Below are 20,647 nucleotides of genomic sequence, written 5' to 3'. Positions count from 1 at the left end.
TTTGGATGTCTGTAGGCTCGCCCCGCTGTCTGTGTACAATTCTTCCCCTGTTCTTTTTTTCCCCACTTTATTTGTTTCTGTTCTGTGTGCGTGGGTGTGGTGGGGGGTTGAGGATAAAAACAAAAAAACAAAACATTATTGCCCCTGGGCAATTCATAGGAAATTCTGGCTGACTCGTGCTCGGTGTGACTCTGGGGAAATGAAATTTAAAAACTAACTTAAAAGTTTATCACCAGTTGACAGCTTTGGCAAGTGATAAAAATGACCAGTTGGGGAGGCAGATTTAGGTTGACAGGCGCAGAGGGATGGAAATAGCGCGGCGCATACGTTTACCTTGGCTGTTTCAAAGGAATGGGCACCACGCTGGCAGGGCTGCCGATGCCCATGTTCATCCATTCATCCACAGCTCAGGGGCTTGTCACCGTACACACTTCAAAGGGGAGTTTCAAGTCACAACAGTCATTCGGCATCAACAAACAATACACCAACAATACACAAACACACGTGCATATACAGGATATATAGTGTGTTGGGTATAGATCATTCAGCTGCTCCCCAACAGTAACAAGTTGAGAACATTAGGGTTACACATAATATTACACAAGTAAACTCAATGAGTTGATGTCCCATCAATCTGGGATCTGAAAGTAAATGAAAGATTTACCCTACAAATATCGTGAATTGAAAATCAATATTATGATTATTACACTATTCAATATTTTCTCTGTACATTAGTAGTGCTTGTGTAAAGCTGCGACAAACATTATGTGTATTATGGATTAGGGCCTTTTCGATATGTTTTCTTGGGGTTGATGGCAATACTGATATTGAGGAGTAAAACATTTCCACTTTTTTACTTTGAATTGATTATCAAAGTATAATCACATTGTTTTTCTATCGATCGACCAATCAATGAAATGGCCATCTCAGTTCTTTAATTTACAATTAAAGAGTAAAAAAGTATTTATTTTAATTATTAAAATTTGTCTTATATGTTCAATATATCATCCAGTCACATTGAAGAGCTTCTGTGTTTACCAGAACACATGCAATAATATAGGAATGATTGTATAAACATAATAATACAAATCAAATTTTTTGGCCTTTTTGCCTCATTTGCCTTAGCTGGGTTATTTTGTGGTAGTGTGGAGAGTAAGATTTTAAAATCCTACCTGTAAATGTATCCAGTCCATGTTATTATATCCTTATTATATCCTCATATAGGAGCGTGTTGCTGTTCTGTGTGAATCTTGCCTCAGTTTTATCAAGAGACACACTGCAAACCACAGTTTGTGTTATTATTGTTACACTAAATGGTTTAAATCTCCAGTAATGATAGTTTGGGGTAAAACTGATCCGATATTCTAAATTAGAGCTACAATAGCAACCTATAGATGATAATGCACTCTAGGATACAATAGTGTGATTTAAAGAATAGCCAGTGGCAATCTGCACTATTTTATTTGTGCCACACTACCATTCAAAAAACAAAAAAAACATTCTGTACAGTCCCAGCACAGTTTCCTTGAAGATGAATCACCGCTTTTCACCTGTTTCTCTCCATCGTTCATTCATCCCACCTCCCTTCAACTCACATAAATGAAACTGCAACACGGGAGGAGAAGGAGAGCGCTGAGAGCAAACAGAACAAAAACACCGATTTGCTTTCTTTTCTCGCACGCTCTCCCCCTCTGGATATGTGATCACTAACGTCTATTGCATATATTGCGAGGGCTGGGTGATGGTTCGGCACGCAGATTGTCAAATCACACCTCTGAGTAACTCTCAGCACACTTAGCTCAAGGCCCCCCCAGCTTACATAATGCTCTGATCTGTCTGCTGCTGGAGCAGGGCCAGTTGAGGATTGACAAACACACCGAGCCAGGAATAAGACGCGCCATGCGATGCTGTCTTCCAGGGCTGAGAGCGAGCGGTGACGACAGTGGAAACACGGGCGCCCGTAAAATCCTGCAGCATCCTGAGCTCCCTGGTCAGATATTTAGACAACAAATCATCAAACTTGTCCCTCTTCAGTGTTTGGACGTCTTTTTCTACTACACATTTTGCACATCCTCACCACACCTCTCCTTAAGGTAAACATTTTTCAGGGTGGTCTTTATTTTTTTTTTAGCCCTCACCCTTTCTCACTTATCATCCCCCATTTTCATCCTCCCCTCGACCCCTCACCCGTTTGGCTGGGGAAGAGGAAAGCCCACTCACAGTGCCCCCTTTGGCAGTTCTTTTCAAGTCCACAGTGTCCCGTGGTTGAGCTTGGATCCACTACAGAAAGCCATCTGCCCACTGTGATCGCTCACTAAAGTGTCTTAATTAAGCCTCATTGCCTTTGTGTTGTGTGCCCCCTTTGAAAAGGACCTCGGGAAGGAACCCATACAATGTTTCCAGGCAAAAGAAAGGCAGGGCGAGAGGAAGGAAAAGTGAGAAACGGACTAAACAGTCGCACACCGAGCCATGTGATGCATCTCAGAGTGTCACGTCACACTCTCTGACAGATATTGTCATCGTATGAAATGGCTGTGCTGTAGGGATTATGTTTTTTTGTTCACTTGCTCGCAGCAGATCGCAGACAGCGGCCGGCCTCACTGATCTGCTATCATTTGCATGTTGAACTCGCCCACGGCTCCTTGATGTCGACGCGGAACACTGCCACTGCGATGTGCCACAGCTGCAAGGTCCACAGTGCCAACTTCACCCTGCACGCTAACACACACAGTCACTCACACACACACACACACACACACATGCATACACATACCGAGGGAGCCTCTGTCATCCGGTGTCCTGTTCCATGTCTTCATTTTGGGGCTGCTGATGAGACGTGTTGTGTCGGGGATACTCTCAGGACCGTCGGATCTGTCAGCAGTTGTTCAGCCTTTGTCACCTTTTGATCCACCGGAGGAGGACGAGCTGCTGACTGCTGTTGTCTTAACATACTCACTCACAGCAAGTCCAGCTTGGCAGAAACACAGCACACAGTGCGTTTCCTCTCAGGCTGCCATCGGCTCCGGCTCACATCGGTGTAAAAATTCTCCTGGCGACTACCTTGTAGAGAGAGGTGATCCATCAGAGCCAATGCTAACTTGCCCCTGTTTCTATTCAAGCATTTATGCAGTAGTTGTAAACTAATGATAGTGATAATAATTTGTTTCTCTCTGTGTCGCTGCAGGAAGCGTTGCGGTTAAAATAACTGGGCGTTGTGCAGCTTCACTGAAAACCTTTGTACCACTTTGGTGAGAGCAATTTATCTTGGATCTTTAAGAAAACAAACAAGCTCCCTGATACCGCACAATGATAGTGATCTCCATACACATTACCATGATGCTGAGAATCGATGGAAGGATTGAAGTTATTATTCATGATTCGATCCATAGATTTGAATTTCAGGTTTTGGATTTACTCCTATTATTTGCATTAGTTATATTATTGTTCGTGTCTACCCAACTAAACTTCACATTAATGTTTTAATTTTGGAACATTAACCATATTAATTTGCCAAAACCACAATATTTACATAACCATAACAAAAGCATTTGCAGATATTTGAGAAACCAAGAGTTTGACTAATATCGGTGGCGGACAAAGCTAATAAATCCTTTTCACTGAACATAATCTGGGATTTTGTACATTCCCCCAATATCGATATTTTTTGATTTGTTGAAGACTTGCATTCACAAACAACGTAAGTGGGAAATCAAGTCAGAAATATGTCTACGTCTTGTACAGAATGAAGTGAGCTCGGCCTCATGTTTTAAATCAGAGAGGTTGCAGGTTGGCAGCAAACTTGTGTCTTTAGAATAGGAAGGTATCGACTTTTAAAAGCAATTCCTCCTCACAGCTGAACACTGAAAAATACAGTGAATATGACGGTTGCAGTGATGGATCGTGTATCTCAACCAGGTTTCAAGTCTCTAAATGGTAATTTACACGCTGACCAAACAAATGGAAACTGGCAGTGTGCTTTGAGCAATGGTGAGCAATAAAATAAAGTCATCTACCATCAGAAATCTAATAATTAGAATAAAGTAAAGATTATGTTTCTGATTCACACATGTTTGCTGTCTTTTTTTTAAACAGATGCCCTGCTATCATCCTATTTGTAAAGTCTCAAGGGCCGATTGATCCCTCGTTTGTCACAGTCACAGAGAGAAACGCAAAAGTGCGACTGACTGTTCTTTTTTCTCACTTCCTCCCCCTTTCTTTTCTTCACAGTCTTTCTTTCACCATCCATTACATGTGTGTGACAGGTTTCAGACGGGCTGAGAGGGGAGAACAATGTGTTGTGACCCTCAGCACCGCCCTCCAGCTCAGCGCCTGGCTCCAACTCCTTCTCCCAGCAGGCCGTGGGGGGGCCTGGCCGCCGCCCCTTTGCCCGCGACCCTCCCTCGTCTCATCCACCACCTCCGCCACCACCAGCAGAATCAATCCCTCTGCGACACCATACAAACGATCCACTGGAGTCCATGCATCACAGCACAGTGCACCACCAACAATGACCGGCCGTGTGGCTCGGGACTGGGAGAGATGGAGTGAGAAAAAGATGGAGAATTATTACAGGTAGATACAAAATTGAAATGCTAGAGAAAAAGTGAAAAAGAAAAACACTGCACACAAAACATATAGAACGTGAAAACAGAAATATCCTCATCAGCGCTGCAATTGTAAATCATTTTCTATAAATACACTTATGGGTCAATCTGAGAAAGTCACCTCCAAAGGGAACATTCCCATATTTCTATATAACCTATTAATTTAGCTCACATTTATTTATTGCATCACTGGAACCGTTTAACGATCACTAGAAAAGAAATGCATTAATCGAAAATATGGTTCTACATCATAATGGATAATCACAGTTGTCCAGTAATGGCAAAACTCAATTCGCCTGTTGAGTTGTTATTACTTCAAGACACTTTAACTGGAACATTACTTCATTACGTCACATTTGATCATATTAATGTAACTGAAGCAGCTTTTCAACCTTTTACCCTGAAGGTCCAGATTCAAGAAGCTTAAATTCCGATAGCATGTGGTTGAAAGTTTTCAGACCTTCCGGTTGTGTTCTCCGCTTGACTCACGGTTGCACTCCACGCCCACCAAGCTACCTGCTAGCTACCTGTCCGAACCTGAGAAGGAGGCAATCACCTAAATCATTTATTCGGTGCGAGACTGACCACTCTGTTTGTGTTTCTAAATGTACAAAGCACACAGCACACAGCCCAATGGCTATTTTTACAAACATTAAAGTTACAGAGAGTCGTATACTCTCTGTGATGTTACTTTGCTTTCTCTCAGCTCTTGTCGTCTTTGAAAATATGAGACCATTCCATTTGTTATTCCATTAAATATAAGGCTACTGAGTTGGTTAGCTTAGTCAAGCATAAGACTGGAAAAGTGGGGGACAGCTAGTTTAGGTTCAAAGGTAATAAAACCCCTTAACCAGGACCTTTAAGATAACTAATTAAAATATGATAGTGCATTTGTTTAATCTGTACAAAAGTCAAAGTAAAAGCAACAGTTGAACCAGACTTTTTCTCGGCTGAGAACCTTCTGGAGTCTCCAGCCGTGTCACACTTGAGAGGCTGCATCCTTCCAAGGACTCGCTGTCTATGAAGGCAGAGGCCAAACTGAAATGCGACAGTTTGGTCTATGGAGGATTTCTTATCTGCCTCAACAGCTTGTCATGCTTAATCCTTACAAGTCCATCTTTAGCTATTTTAAGCATGGCTAGCTATCCACATCACAGTGAATCGTCTGGTTGGGAATAGAAGGCGACTTATATTACACACATTTGAAGGAGCCCGTAAATGGGACGGCCTAGTGTGGTCTTAAAAATGCATAACCCTAACCCTCTGAAGAATGGAGCACCTGAATTAGAGCAGGGCTCCAGTTGTTTACCTGGAAACTGCTAAAACGTCTGATTGTTGTTTTTAGCCTTTGTCGTTAATAACAATCAAACAAAAGTGTTATAATATAATAAGAAGTTAGCTTTAGTAGGGGCTAAAACGTTGTTACCTTGGTTCACTACCAGCTAGCTGTGTTTCCTGCTTCTATTTGTGCTAAGCTAAGCTAACTGACAGGCTCTTGTGTCATATCTTTGCATAGCTTAGAAACAAATACAAAATGCCTGTCGCACGAGACAACAAAGTCATTATTGGAGACAACTGGATTGTTTGAAGAAGCTTTGTAGAAACACGCTTATTTTTAGCAGAAATAAGAACAGTATCGTTCATTTTATTTAAATCTTTGCCACAAAATGAATAAATTTTATATTATTTCTTTCCCCACAAGGTCAGTAAATCTTGTACGCTGGCAAAAAAATCAAGACTCACAGACTAAACCTCTCACCTCCTGTTATTTCTGTTGCTTATTCGAGAGACGATTAAAATCAAGGAAAATGTTAGCTTTTTGGGGGATCTAGAAACAATAGCTTGTTTGGTTCTTTCACGATGTGCAGCACAAGTGCACATTTGTCTGAGCTTTAATTATAACCCACTAGATTCAGTGAGCATCTGAGGTCCTCTCTGGTCAGCCACTGCTATTGTTTACTTCAAGTGTTGTATTACTCTGACTCCCAGAGGTCCCTTGGGAGCCTTGCAGTGCCCTCCCTCAAACCTCCCCCTTACCCTCACACAGACACACACACAGAGACACACACATATACACACACTCTAGTCTACTCTGGCAAAATTGTGTTAATTTACCCAGCCAGTAGTATTAACTATATTATATCAAATAACTGCCACAGACAATTGGGCAGCCGGCTCCGTGACTTCATTTTAATTGATTTTCTTACATGCTCTCAGCTGCGGATGATTTGGTTTCCCTCTGACACTATGTTTATTAAAGGCATATTGCATAAAGGAATAAATAGATATTGTTGGCTGGATTTATATGAGCTTTGAGGGAATGCAGAGATTCACCCCTTGTTTTAATATAAGCCTGACTTTAAGTGTTTAGTTTGATTAAAGTCAATATGTTTGCTTAACCTCCGGGGCCAAAGGGACACCTCCGTGAGTCTGTGGATAACGGCATGGAACGTTAAATGTGCGTGCCTGTGATGGAGAAAGTGAGGGAAACAGAGATGTGTTTACATTTACCTCCAGCTGTCCGTCAAAGCGATCACGCTCAGCTACCTGGGTGAGCCGACTTCATCGGAATATGTAACGCGGCACATGAATAGAGAAGCTGCACGTCGGCCAGAGACAGTTTTTATTTTCTGTCTTTTCTTCAAGTGGAATGGCTGCGAGGAGACCCCAGGACCATTTCATCTTGAACATCCTTTACCAGCTGTCTCAGTCTTAAAGGCATGCTGTTCAGCCCACAGAAAATCCCACTAATCATCTTTTTGTGTTTGAGGGCACAATATGCTGAAGCAGGCAGGGAGCAACACACACACACACACACACACACACACACACACACACACACACACATAAACACACACGTGCATTCACTCACACATGCAGACACAGCCAGCCTGCTGCTCTCTTGTCCCCATGCCCTAAGGGGGAGAGAAGCAGGGGGGGTGCGTACGGTATAATCACTTGTTAGAGGTCTGGCTCTGTCCCCCACTTTCTCTCCTCCTCTCTCAGGAACCTCCTAACTCCCCCTCCACCACCAGTTCTGTCCATCCACCAATCTGGACTGAATCCCCCCCCTCTCTGTTTACCCCATGACTTCCTCCTCTGTGTCTGCTCTTCTTCCTCCTTTGTCTTTAAATGCCTCTTCCCTCTCCTTGACTGTCTGCAACTTTCCACACTGGCTGTAACTCCCTGCTTCATCTCTAAATACAGTTTGACAGTAGCAGTTTCTCCACGATAGGAAAATGAGGTGTTTGTAATCCGATTTCCAAAGATTTGTGTTTTATTACTGAAAGAAAAGCATTTTATTTCTCGACGCAGATGTAATCAAGGTTTGATGAAGGACCAATAAACAAAATCACAGTTAAGGACTCTATGATTGAGCTGAATGTTACAGATTTAGATCAACACACCTTCTTGTGGGATTTAAAGAGATTAAGAAATAGAGTTTTAGGGCTGCAACCAACAATTATTAACATTATTGATTATTCTAGAATTTGATGTGTGAGTTCCCCTGACCTAAGCGTGGTTAGAGGGGGGATTTGTGAAATAACCTATACTTTTGAATATGTTATCTGTATCTATTTTTTATTGTTTAATGCAAATATTTAGCATCATGTTCAACTCTACATTTTCCATTGTATTCATTGAATTTTTTTCATATTCAGCAATATACTTCATTAACTCTGATCATTTACATTGTAAGTTTTTTACGTAGCCTGTATTGACCAACAGTATTAATGTACTTTACAGTCACAGACAGAGAAGACCCTAAACCTGGATGGAGGATCCCACACCTTCTGCAAACACATGATTCAGAATTTGCAAAAATTCTGAATCATGTGTTTCAGAAAGCACAATATATAAAAATAATATTTGTATTGAAATTTTCTGCTGAGTGTTCAAGTAGAAAAAAGGCAATTTGCATCTGACTGTCTTTTTTTTGTTCTGTAGTTTAACGCTCACACAGCGAGTCTAAGTCATGTGAACAATAAGTCCTTTCTCTAATTTGCCCACTCAATGACTTTATGGGCGAACAGGTAATGCATCATTCTTCTTGTTGACTAATGTCCTGGTTCATTTTGTCCTTTCTGCTTTGCCGTCGCCCGCCGTGCAACACTGATTAATGCCATCACAGCAAATTAGATAGCCAAGGAGCAACATGTTTATCATTTTCAAGCATTAAGAGAAGTTCTTTCTTGCTTCATTTTCTTCAGTGCATTCAAAGCACCGGGCACATCAAGGTGATGTATGTATGTAGAGTGTGGAGGGGGAAATATTAATTGGAGCATAGCCAGTGATGTGACCTTTCTTCTAAAGGTTGTGTAACAGAGGACAAGTGCTGAGGGTGAGGTGCCTGCACATAATGACGCCATTCTTTACTGTATATACAGTGACAGTAACTTGAAATGTGCAAGTCCTGTTGAAACATGCAGAACAAGGTTTTCCTAGAATCTCTGTTTAAGTCCTAAAAAAGCTGAGAATCTGAGGTATCTACTATAGAAGCAAGAGGACATTTAAATGTCCGGACTACAACAAAGATGACTGAACATCTGGACTTGTGTTTGCGACATTGTTATTTAAACAAACTTGCTGATAAAAAGCCTCCAGATAATTTAGTGACCTTGCATAAGGGCATCAGCAGTAAGATACATTTAAATGGCTACCACGTGACTTATACGTTAGCTAAATTGTGCAATACTTTTTAAATGACGTATCCCTTTGTTTCACTCTTTTGGTTTCTTGGATGTAATTTTTAGGTTTTTCCATTTCTCGGTCATTTGAAGGCAGCAGAACAAATTGTCACCAAATGTCAACTTACTAAATTTCGTTGGCAAACATGATAGCATCCATTTTGCCTATTAACACATCTAGCAATCTTTCATTCGGAGGTGGCTACTTGGGTCAACTGGCTAAACTGGCTCTGTTTTGGTCTCCAGCAACCAGTATATCTGGGCTTATAGCAGCTTAATGCTCCACTGTGTTCAAAGCTTTAAGATCTTTTTGTTTGAAAAGATATTTTCTCTCATGACACTAAACATGAAAGCCACTTATGCTTGAGCTTGTTTTTTGCATGTTTTTTTTTATTTTTTCACTAAACAAGCAAATCAGAAAATATGCGATATCACCTTGAAAATCCTGATAGCCAGGCGAGGTACAACAGCAGCTTCAGGTACTGACAGAAAGAGAGCAGGCACTCAGATACTCTCATATCATTTTCATCCTCATATCATGCTGTGAACGTAGCCTGGCATTGGTATGTTCTTACCCAATGTTCCCTCTCCCAGGCTGTATATCACATCATAAAGAATACATAAACCCCCTCTCCAAAAAAAAACTACCCAGTCTCCAAGGCATCACTGCCTAGCCCTGTTCTCTAACTCTGAATAGAGAAAGAGCAGAAACAAAGAACTTTCCTTAGAAAGAAACAGAAGAAAAACAACATCGCTCAAAAAAAAAGAGAAAGACAACCAGAGACAATGCTAATAACGGTAAAATATGAATGGTGACTTGACATATTTACAAATGCGCTCAGAGGCGCCCTACTAAACGCAATGAAATGAGAAACCAATGGCATGGAAGAAAGCGGTTGTGGGCCCCCATCTCTTGCCATTAGATGTTCAGTGGAAGCTGTCAACAGAAGGCACATTTGCCTGCCAAGCTCCCTCTCTGACTGAGCTCTCTGCCTGCAGCATGCCCCAAGCCCCTCTTTGACTCAAAGGGTTCATTTCACTTCTTTTAGCCTCATTCGCATGTGGCGCTACACAAAAACCCGGCTTGCTTGCAGCTTGCCTCTTGTGTGTTGTGTGTGTGTGTGTGTGTCCATGTCTGAGTAATCCCGTGTGTGAGTGTGTGTCTGTGTGTGTGCATGTTTCAAATTATTTTTCGATTTGCCTGCGTGTGTTTGCGTACCTATGTGTGGGTCGATGAATGTGGTTTTGCACAAGCGCACAAGGTGATGCCAGGGACCTCACTCTTGCACTGATGGGTCAAAAGCAGCAATGACAGAAACAAGGAAAGAGACCTGAGCAATGAGTTCATCATCACACAATGTTTTTAGCATCCGGCTGAAGAGACGCCTTTTCACTGAAGACACTCAGTCTGATCCAGCTCGCTATAATCTCTTCAGGAAATGAATATGGAATATCTATAAACTGTGTTCACTCATCTTAATTTGTATAGACCACTGCTTCTCATTATGGAGACTGGGACTGAAAAGGTTCAAAAAGGTAAATGTGAAGGGCAATGAGATGAACAAGATGAGAAATCTGAAAAATTATCTGCATTTCAATTTGTTCATGTTTTCTCTCTTTTCATTGTTTTACTTCTTCAGTCGGTTCAAATCTGAGAAGAGAATAGAATCATTATGCTCCTTGTGAGAAGCAGCGGTGAGCAGAAGTTGCATCATTTTTAAGCCACAAGGCTTGGGAATCCCTGTTATAGAATATATAATAGATAGTTTCTGATTTTCACCAAAACATAACCATAGGTTCGAGGTTAGTTGACTATTGCCGTTTGGTTAAAACATTGGAAAAGACATTTCGCTAATGTTAGATATTGACTTGAACAAACATATTTAAGAAATCTACATTTCATAAACATTGTTGGAGCGTTCTGGCAACAAGTTTGTTACTGACGCATTTTCCGTGTAGACATTTTTATTTTTGCAGACACATCCGTTAAAATGCTTTTTCATCAAAGCAGTAGTTTCAAATGTAAATGAAGCTTTTTAGGAGGTGAAATGTTTCATTCCAGACAAATGTACAAGTTGCTGCCACGCAAACCTGGTTTCTCTCAGACCCAAGATGGAAATTAAGATTTTCACTGCATAATTTCTGCTGCACGAGAATGTGATTGCCTATAAATGACACTGCTGGATCACATCAGTTTAGATATGTTCAAGTTTCCCTTTTAACCATAAATATTTACAAAATAAAACACCATCTTCTTTTTCACCAGATACTAGAAATGTCAACTAATGAGTCTTTTAAAGTGTATGACTTCACAACACCATGTCTGTCCTCTGGCCACTCTCTTTGGCTCGCGGCCCAAGGGTCGGACCAGTGGAGTGGAAGTTGAAGAGGGCTGTTTGAACGTAATAGGTTTTGACTGGCATGTGTTACACGCTTCACTGCACCATTGATTGAGCGCTTGTTTGCTAAATCACTGCTGGTTTCCCCCTGTCTGGTCGGCCTGTGACACGTGTGGTGTGTGGTCACTTCGGCTCAGGGAGAGAGAAAGCAGCAATTCAGGTGCAACCCCGGTGACCGAGAGAGGACATATGTCAAAAAAGACAGCAGGAAATAGTGAAAATCAAGGAGGGGGGGGGGGGGGGGGGGGACACACACTTGCCAACAGAGGGATCCAGTCCCTTCGTTCATTCACAAATCTTAGCACTTTAGTCTTTCCTCCATGGACACTCAGCATAACACCCTTCCTCCTCCTCCTATTCCTCGGTCCCATTTCACTCCCTCGCTGCCCCCACCCTCCTTGTTGCAGACATGCTTTTTACAGCTCGGAGGATGTGGCAGTGGAGGGAGGTTGGTGTCATGGGTCAATGTCATTCAGCCAGATGTCTGCTCAATGGACGTGGATCACTAGAAGGAGGCCACCTGGTTTTCTCCCAGTCTCTTCCTATAGCCTCTCCTTCATTCTCATCATTTATTAAGATAAACAATCAAGCCAAACTAACAGGTCATATGCTGATGAGGAAAAACGGACTAAATCATAGACTGGATGTAAAGATGGACACCAAAGAACGGGTGCCGCCATCTTGCCCTGGGGACGTCATTTGGAGCCAGAGTCTGCACAGTAGTGATCTTGGAGGTGAGTTGTGGAATCAAGGTACTGCCGATACACACGCCTGACCAATCAGGAGTCAGTCTCAGCTGTCAATCACGACACTCACGGCGTTTTTAACACATAAAATAATCACATAAAACCAATCCTACTTTGAAAACCCTTGAACAGCCATTTTTTATATGGCCCATGACCCATCTAGTAACACGGAGGACTCCGAGTTTATGACCTATACTGCAGCCAGCCACCGGGGGTCTTCCTATTGCGCCATCTGCTGGCCCCGCCCTTACAGTCGTCGCCTAGCCACAGAGCTAGGGACGAAAACTTTCTTCCATCGATTAAAATGTTAAAAAGATGTATTTTAAACATGATCATGATAAAATGTACATTATAATCAAAGCCTTTTGAAGTGTACATTTCCGCATTGCTCTGTGAAAAGCGAGGCACATAAAGAGGCTCCTTGGTTTACATCATTCTCCTCTATCTATTTCCCTCTCTTATTTCAGATAGGTTGTAGAAAGTACCACAGCTAGCCTACCCAGTGCCTGGAGTCCTCCCCCCCTCTTGGGAAGGCTTTGCGAGTAAACAGTGTCTTTGCTGATTACAATGCCGTACTCTCACTGCAGCCCAAGGTAAGCTAAAACACTTTGATCTGCTATTGATTGTCTCCCTCCTCCTCCTCCTCCTCCTCCTCCCTCCGCCCTCTTTCCTCGCCGCTGTTAAAACATAGGTGAGTCAGCCAGCGGCCCGAGGCAGTGAAGCAGAAACCAGCGGCGCGCTGCTGTGCTTCAAATGCTGACCACTGAGGTTAATTGATATCCTCTGTGTGGTGTTGAAATTATAATCATGTTTAAGGAAAGCTGAGGTGCTGTTTGCAGAGGAGAATATAATACAGAGCAGGCCTTCAGATGCAAGGGAACTGCAAAATGAGTAGATTAAAGGCAATAAACATTAGATTACAGATTTCCATATTCTAATGCCAAGTTTTGAACAATGCACGGAACAGGTCAAAGACAAATAAATTAAATCTCAGAAATGAGTCATGCACACATGAGCCAAACAGTGACATGTGTGAGTCCGTAAATGTAGCAATCAATGATGAGTTTTCAAAATATCACCAACACAAATGAGCAAACACAAAACTGGCCAAGTCAAAACAATAACTATGTAATTTTGAAATGATCAACTTGACTTTGTTGTTGAGTTTAAGAATATTTTCCTCTCTAACTCTTTCAAATGGAATCTTTGGGTTCGATTATCAGCAGTGGAAAACTGTATTTTAGAACGATGCTCCTAGATTGATGCCAATGATGTTCCAGACAAAAAATCAGAAAAGACACTGAACCGTTATTTTTAAAATGTACAACTCTATAAATTCATTATACTGGAAAAGAACTGCATTTTCAAAGGGGAGGGGTTGTCATCGTCATATAAATTTACAGCGCATTTGCTCAAACCTAAGAAGTAAAATGAACCCATCAACAGAATAGGCGCTGCTCTCTGTAAAGAAAGCAGAATGCGTCCTAAGATAATGTTGATGTACAGATATACAAAAAAATGTGTGGAGAGCAAGTTAAATTGATCGAATTATAAAGTGCATGTATTTGTCCTCATGTCAACTTTCAGATCTCAACCATGTTGCATTTCTTAACTTTATTTGAAGGCTTATGTTTCCTAAATAGAAAGTTTTTATCTCAATATCAATAACTCGACTGCACTGTATCTGTGGGTCTGAGAGGTGGCTCAAAAAGTTTGAAGCTTTGTCCAGCTTGATTCTCAAGGTTTTTTTAAGATGCCTTTACATACAAGAGGACATATCCATTTCTAACTTAAGGTTGGCATTGCCGATAAGCAATACTTCCACTAGAGGGCAGTGCGATTTAGCTCCGTCCATTTCCATATGTCTTACTTTGAGCATAAATGAGTCTTCAGATTCTACCACCCACCTTCGTCTTAAATAATCTGTGAAAGATCCAGATTCAAGTCAGAGCAAAGTAACCGAGCTCAGAAAAATAATACAATGGCAGCAACCAACTCCTCATTGGTATTTCATGTCCATGTGGTGTTGCCCGTTCCCATCATTTTGTCCGGCCCTTGCAGCTATGCACTGGAAACACCACGCCGGACCCCAAAGGACCGAGGCCAGATGGAGGAATTGAGGAATCAATCAAAGCACCGGTAGCATGAAGCCGAGATCCAGCCGATATTTTGTTTCTGCTTGACATCGGAGAGCGATTTAGCGATTTTCAGAAAGCTGCGTGTCATGTTCCCACACTCACCCAACCTTAATGAGAGGGTGTGGAAGAGAAGTCACTATCTGGTTGGTCTGTTTTCAATTTTTTTTGCAGCACGTCAGTTTCATTTCTCTTTCCCACCCCTTCGTGTGAGATGGGCTGCAGCTGTGAGATGATGAAGTTTCAGCGAAAGGTGGATGTGCCATCCATTACAGGAGGTGGAAAGGTGCAGATAAATCACCTTATCAGCCCTGCCTTCTCCCCACTGAGCTGAGGGAGCTGTGCAAGGGAGAAATCCATCAAGCTCCACAAATGGGACATGACTCAGAGATCACTCTGCCTCTATACTGGGCTCTGTACATACCTTACACTAGCTTTAACATTGTGTTATAACTCAGGCCAACTTCAACCCGAGCACAGGTGGACATCATCACACAAGATGCAAAAACATCCAGAGAAAATTCCACAATCCTCAAAAACAGAAGAGTCAGGTCTGCTGGGACAGAGCCCAGAGGAAAAACTTGAAATTGCATTGGACGTATTTGTTGGTTGGTTTGCTTGTTTTTCAGCAGGAGTACACGAAAACCTCAGATTTGATTTACACTAAATTTGGTGGAGAGATGGGAAATGGGCCAAGAAATAACCCATTAAATCTTTTGGTGGAACCAGAGAAAAGCTTTATTTCCTCTTTCTCATTAAACCTGTGAGATAGAGCGTTTTTTTAACACTTTCACCAGGGAATAATTAATGGGTCTTGATGAAATAATTGGGCATATTTAGAGAACTGATCTGAGTGTGTGGAGTTTGGTGCTGCTTGATTGAACTTAGGGGACCAGTGGGCCTTGGTGGTTGTATGCATTAGATTTAAAGATCTCCCGTCTCCTACAGCTTCTGAGAACTGCATAATGCCCTTGTGTCTTTTTTTAATCTTTGTTTGAATCCCGCATAAACACAAAAGAAATTGACCCACTACAATAAAAAACTACTATAAATACAGGTGACTATAGAATTCTGATAAACTATTGATGTAATAATTCAGACCAAAAAACACTCACCTCATTTGACCCTTATATTACTTCAATTTACTTTCATGTATATGTCTTTTTTTTTTTCTTTTTTTTTTTGTAGAACAGAGAAATAAAACTGTGTTTAGCAACAATTGATTTTACACTTACGGCAAAAATCAGAGGCGGAAGCTCATTCTTTAGCATCAACATTTACATGGAAAAATCTCACACTTTATTAAAACTATACAAATATAAAGCTGCTCATAAAAGCAAGCAGTTGGAAACACTTAATACATTTGCAACATGTGTGTAACATGCATCATAACATAGATCAATGTCCTCCATGTGGTACATATCTTATTTTTCGTCGTACACATGGAGGACGACTGTACAGTGCACACGTATGGCTCCCCATACATGGTTGCTAAGCAACAATAATGACAGTGACCTTTTAGAAACCAGTGGGATACGTCCCACCAGTGGAAAGGACGACAGTGAACAGCCCACTTGTGTGGCCTCAGTGTTTACCTCGGCTCACAGACTGAACAGCCACACATGCCGAGGACACACACCTTCAAAACAACAGCATGAAAAGGCATAAAGCACTTTTCTTTTTTTTTGCCCTTGAGGAAAACCAGAGGAGTTAACATTTCCCTGCTTGCTCTGAATGTAGTACCTTGTCTACCCCCCCCCCCCCCTCCCCCTCTTCATATAAGAGCAGTTTATTGGTATTCAGCTGCACAGGTATCTAAGAAAGCAAAGCCTTTTAAACATCTTAACTGCTGTTTGTTCTGTCTCTAGAGGGCACGTGCAGTACACTGGGGTTTTGGGAATAGACAAGGAGAATTGCAAATTTGTTTTGCCAGCTACATGCGCTCTGTAATTTCATGCATCATGCGCTGTAGCCAAGTGTGTTAGATTTTCTTTTTTTTTACATAAACACACACAAAGGTGGGATGTTTTGTTTAATTCGTAGAAGACTTGGGATGTTTAGTTGTGATTAATGACTTCTCTGCAGGAGAAACATTATGCAGACAGGAGTTATGATGTAGTGTTGTTTTGTTGTTGCCTGTTGTTGTTGTTGTTGTTTCTTCCTCTCAAAAGCTACAAAGCATCAAGAACACATGTATCAGGCTTTAATATTTCAATTTTGGATTGACACAGTATGACTGACAGAACAATGCAACCAGGTAGGACTGAGGCCCTGTAAGCCATGCCTGTATCGAGGCATCATTATGTATGTCTGTCTTCACTCTCAATACTGTAGCGGTTAGTGTTTTACAGCACAAGTTTCTGATGCCTCACTTAAGTTGAGCACAAGAGGGGATTGGCCTAAATGAGAGCAGAGGAAAGTTCCCCAGGCGGGAAGTGTAAGAGAACAGGAAACCTTCTCAGTGTCTGTCTCTTAAGTCCCGGGCATGCATCTGAATGACAAACCTGTGTGTCTGTCCCCCTTTTAAGAAATCCTTTACAAGTGGTGAGACACCAGGAGCTGGGCTGTGGAGGCTGTATATTTCTATTCATAATTGATGACCCGGACCCAGACAGACAGCACACTACACATGTAATATGGATTCACTCTTGGTTTCAGATGCATGCCCTCGCCTGGACTTGACTCTGAGCCATCATTGTGTGTGGAGAGGGAACAGAGAGGGAATGGTCTGTGTGTGAGTGTGTGTGTGTGTGTGTGTGTGTGTGTGTGTGTGTGTGTGTGTGTGTGTGAGAAACTTTGCACATGCATCTGTGTGTCATGTTGGTAAAAGCCAAAAAAGTAATGGGACAGTGTATTCCAGCTCTAGTTTGGCTCACGTTCCATTTAATAATTCCTTGCCTTATTTTCCTTTTTTGTTGATTTTATGAAATATTACTTAGATTTTGGTTGCTTTTTGTTTTCCTGTGCACATTTACAATAAATACAAGCGCACTGTGTTAGCCGCCAGCTTCTTGGATTCCTGGGGACTAATTGATCAGATATTCGGGTCCTGGGGTGTTTGTTTGGTCTCACCTTACTGCTCTCTCTGATTTGAAGATGGTTCATTTGAGAACAGCTTGTTTTCATCTATCCCTGGTGATTTGTGTAGCCTTGCATGAGATGTGATCCATTTCTCGGAGTTCTTGGAGTTCTAATCTGATAGATTCACTAGATATGTTGTTTTCACAGCGCTATATTTTTAAGGCAAGTGAGGATTCACTGTTTTTTCCCCCCAGTTGTTGATATCAGACAAGAATCTACCTTAACTACGTGTAAACAGAATATTGTGCAGATAAATGTGTCATATTATTTGAAAAGCAACTTAAGTATTGTTGATTGAGGATGAATCACCAGAAAAAGGAAATGCCTTCCAAACTAGATCGTCACTCAGAATATCTCTGTATATCTCCGCCCAGACCGACGAATCCTATTTGTGCTTACATTTAAATGAAAAAAAAATGTTTTCTGAAAACCCAAATTATAAACATTTTCATAAAAACATAACTCTAGAAAGCTGAAACAACGAAATCCCTGATCCGCCCTTAGAAGCTATTGGGTTTTCACCAGGCCCAGAACTCATCCCTCTCCTAAGTTTGGTGGAAATCGGTTCAGTAGTTTTTCTTGAGGTATCCTGAAAAAGAAAAACGGAACAGACATTAAAACTTAACTCATCTCGGTAGAATCGAGTCCTTCAGACACTCACTGCGACTTTGTCGTATGTTGTTGTTGTGATGGAAGTCTGTGTTGTTTTGCTTTTAAGGGTGAAGAGGAGTAACATCTTAAACCGACTGGTGGTACAAAATGACTTCCCAACCATAGAGACACAAGACAGGTTACACCTTAATGTGTGCACTATGGTTAAATATGATTACATGACTCATTCCCAAATTAAATAGAGCAATTAGAGGGTTAAACAGAACTCCAAATACAGAATACCTGATATATATTCTGATATCAGCCAGCAGACCTCACGTGTCCTCTGCCAATGCCCAACAGTCCTCTTAAATTCAACCAAGCTGCACTAAATTCCCCCCACTTCAGATATCAGCTCCCTAAATATGCCTGATAAGCCTTTTTTTCATCAAGCTCCATGAATTATTCCCTGAGAAAATCGTGAAAAATGTTGAATAAAATCCTGTCTCACAACGTTAGAGCAGTCCTGGATCCACCCCCCCTCATCCAGAGCCACACAAAAATGTGATGAATTCTTTCCTGACCCCTCCTCCCACCAAGTTTCCTGGAAATCCCTTCAGTTCTTTTTGTGTAATTTTTGTATTATTCTAATAATGAGAAAACTTGCATATAACAGACCACAGAATGATTAGGATTCAAATCTAATTTCTCTCTAGTTTGTACTTTGTGGTGCAGAGCCTATTACACTCTCCAGGTCTCCTCACTGCTTTGTATCCTCCTTAAAAACATTTGAATGACATTAAAGACACTGTGTTTTTTTTTGTGTGTTTTTTCCCCTCCTCTCTGTGAGTTGTACATTAATTTGTCAGGTGTAAACGCAGTATAAAGCCTGGTTCTGGACCCCTGCTGCTTCTGCTGCCTGACAAGCATTTCAGATCTAAGACCTTCCTGTTTTTTCGTGGTACAACCGAACGTGTGAGCACAGCAACACAATCACAATTACATGTCATCATAATGTGGTAGCAGGCAGTGATTTTACAGTCAAATGTGTTGTGGTTGTGTGCGAGTGGGTGAAACACAGGTTGGAAGGAGGGCAACGCATTTGTGAATTCAGGACTGTGGATCAATGTCAAACACATTAAAATCAAGAGGCACCATTAACAGAATGAACACAAGGCAACCGCTGCAGCTTGAGTCTTGTGTCTTTTTTTTTTCCAGAGCGTCTCGAGTTCAACTTTATGTGCGACTGTTATGAGCGATAAATCAGCAGTAATGATAAAATAGAAATGTCACAAAACTCCACGCCACATTAAAGATATGCTCTTTGATTTTATGATAGTGGCAGACAGTTGCCCCAAATTCCTTCCCAGCCCGCTGCAGTGTTGATGCTCCACTGTAAGAGTGCTGACACTGGAACATCACTGAGCCTCTTCGCTGAGGAGATTCGTTGTGTGTATTTGTGTGTGTGTGTGTGTGTGTTGCCTTATAAGACATAGGAAGTATTATTTGATCAATTTAATCCCTCCATTTTTGGCCAGTAGTTGAATAATGAGCCATTTCCTCTCCCTGCACCTCTGTCCCCCCTCGTGCCGATTGATTCAGAGGTTTAATGGACTTGTGTGGTCGCCCCTGAGTCTCACTCTCTCCTCTGGTCTCAGCTGAAGTTCACACAGGGCAGAGTTCATACCCCGCGTTCCCATAGCAACATATGACATGTCGCCCTCAAACAGAAACTCCCTCTCAATCCCCCGTAATGGATTTGACCTCTGACCTCTGTCCCCCACTGCCTCTCAAAGTGACACACAGCCAAGTGTGAAGCCCGACCGGCCGTAGCCTGCAGCCGTGTCCGCCACATACCTGCCACACGCGGGCTAATGATCCACTCTGCGGTGGCATATGTCCTCCAACGGACCAGGCGCACATCTAAAGGTTACTTAACACCATCACAGCGAAACACAAAGCGAGTGGGAGTTTATCCTGTAGCTGTCATGGCTGTGGTTGAATCGTAAGCTTTGCCAGCGGAGCCTGACTCGCTGCGACCTCACACCGGTCCCCTGTCATCGTTATGCAGCCTCACCTCGCCGCAGCCAATCCCGTTCCTCCGACCGGCCTCGCCTGCTGCATCATTTATGAGCACTAATCAGGACCCTGGCTCTGGTGTGCTAGCCACCCTACCGGTAACATCACTTCCCTGACCCGACCCTGCCTGTTTCCCCACAGCATTAACGCGTGTTTACGCTAACGCCTGCTCATTAGGCCTAACTATGCTAGGCCGGGGCCTGCTGCCGCAGTCGGAGCTGGGGGCCTTTTTAACATGCTCTAACCAGCCCAGCCGTCCCCCTAATGGGATACAGAGAACAACCGTGTGCTAATCTCAAACAACAGGAAAAAGCAACATCGGTT

Source organism: Platichthys flesus, chromosome 5, assembly GCF_949316205.1.
Source record: "Platichthys flesus chromosome 5, fPlaFle2.1, whole genome shotgun sequence".
In the NCBI taxonomy this organism is placed as follows: Eukaryota; Metazoa; Chordata; class Actinopteri; order Pleuronectiformes; family Pleuronectidae; genus Platichthys; species Platichthys flesus.
The sequence above is the reverse complement of the archived record's forward strand: the minus strand, read 5'-3'. Positions refer to the sequence as shown.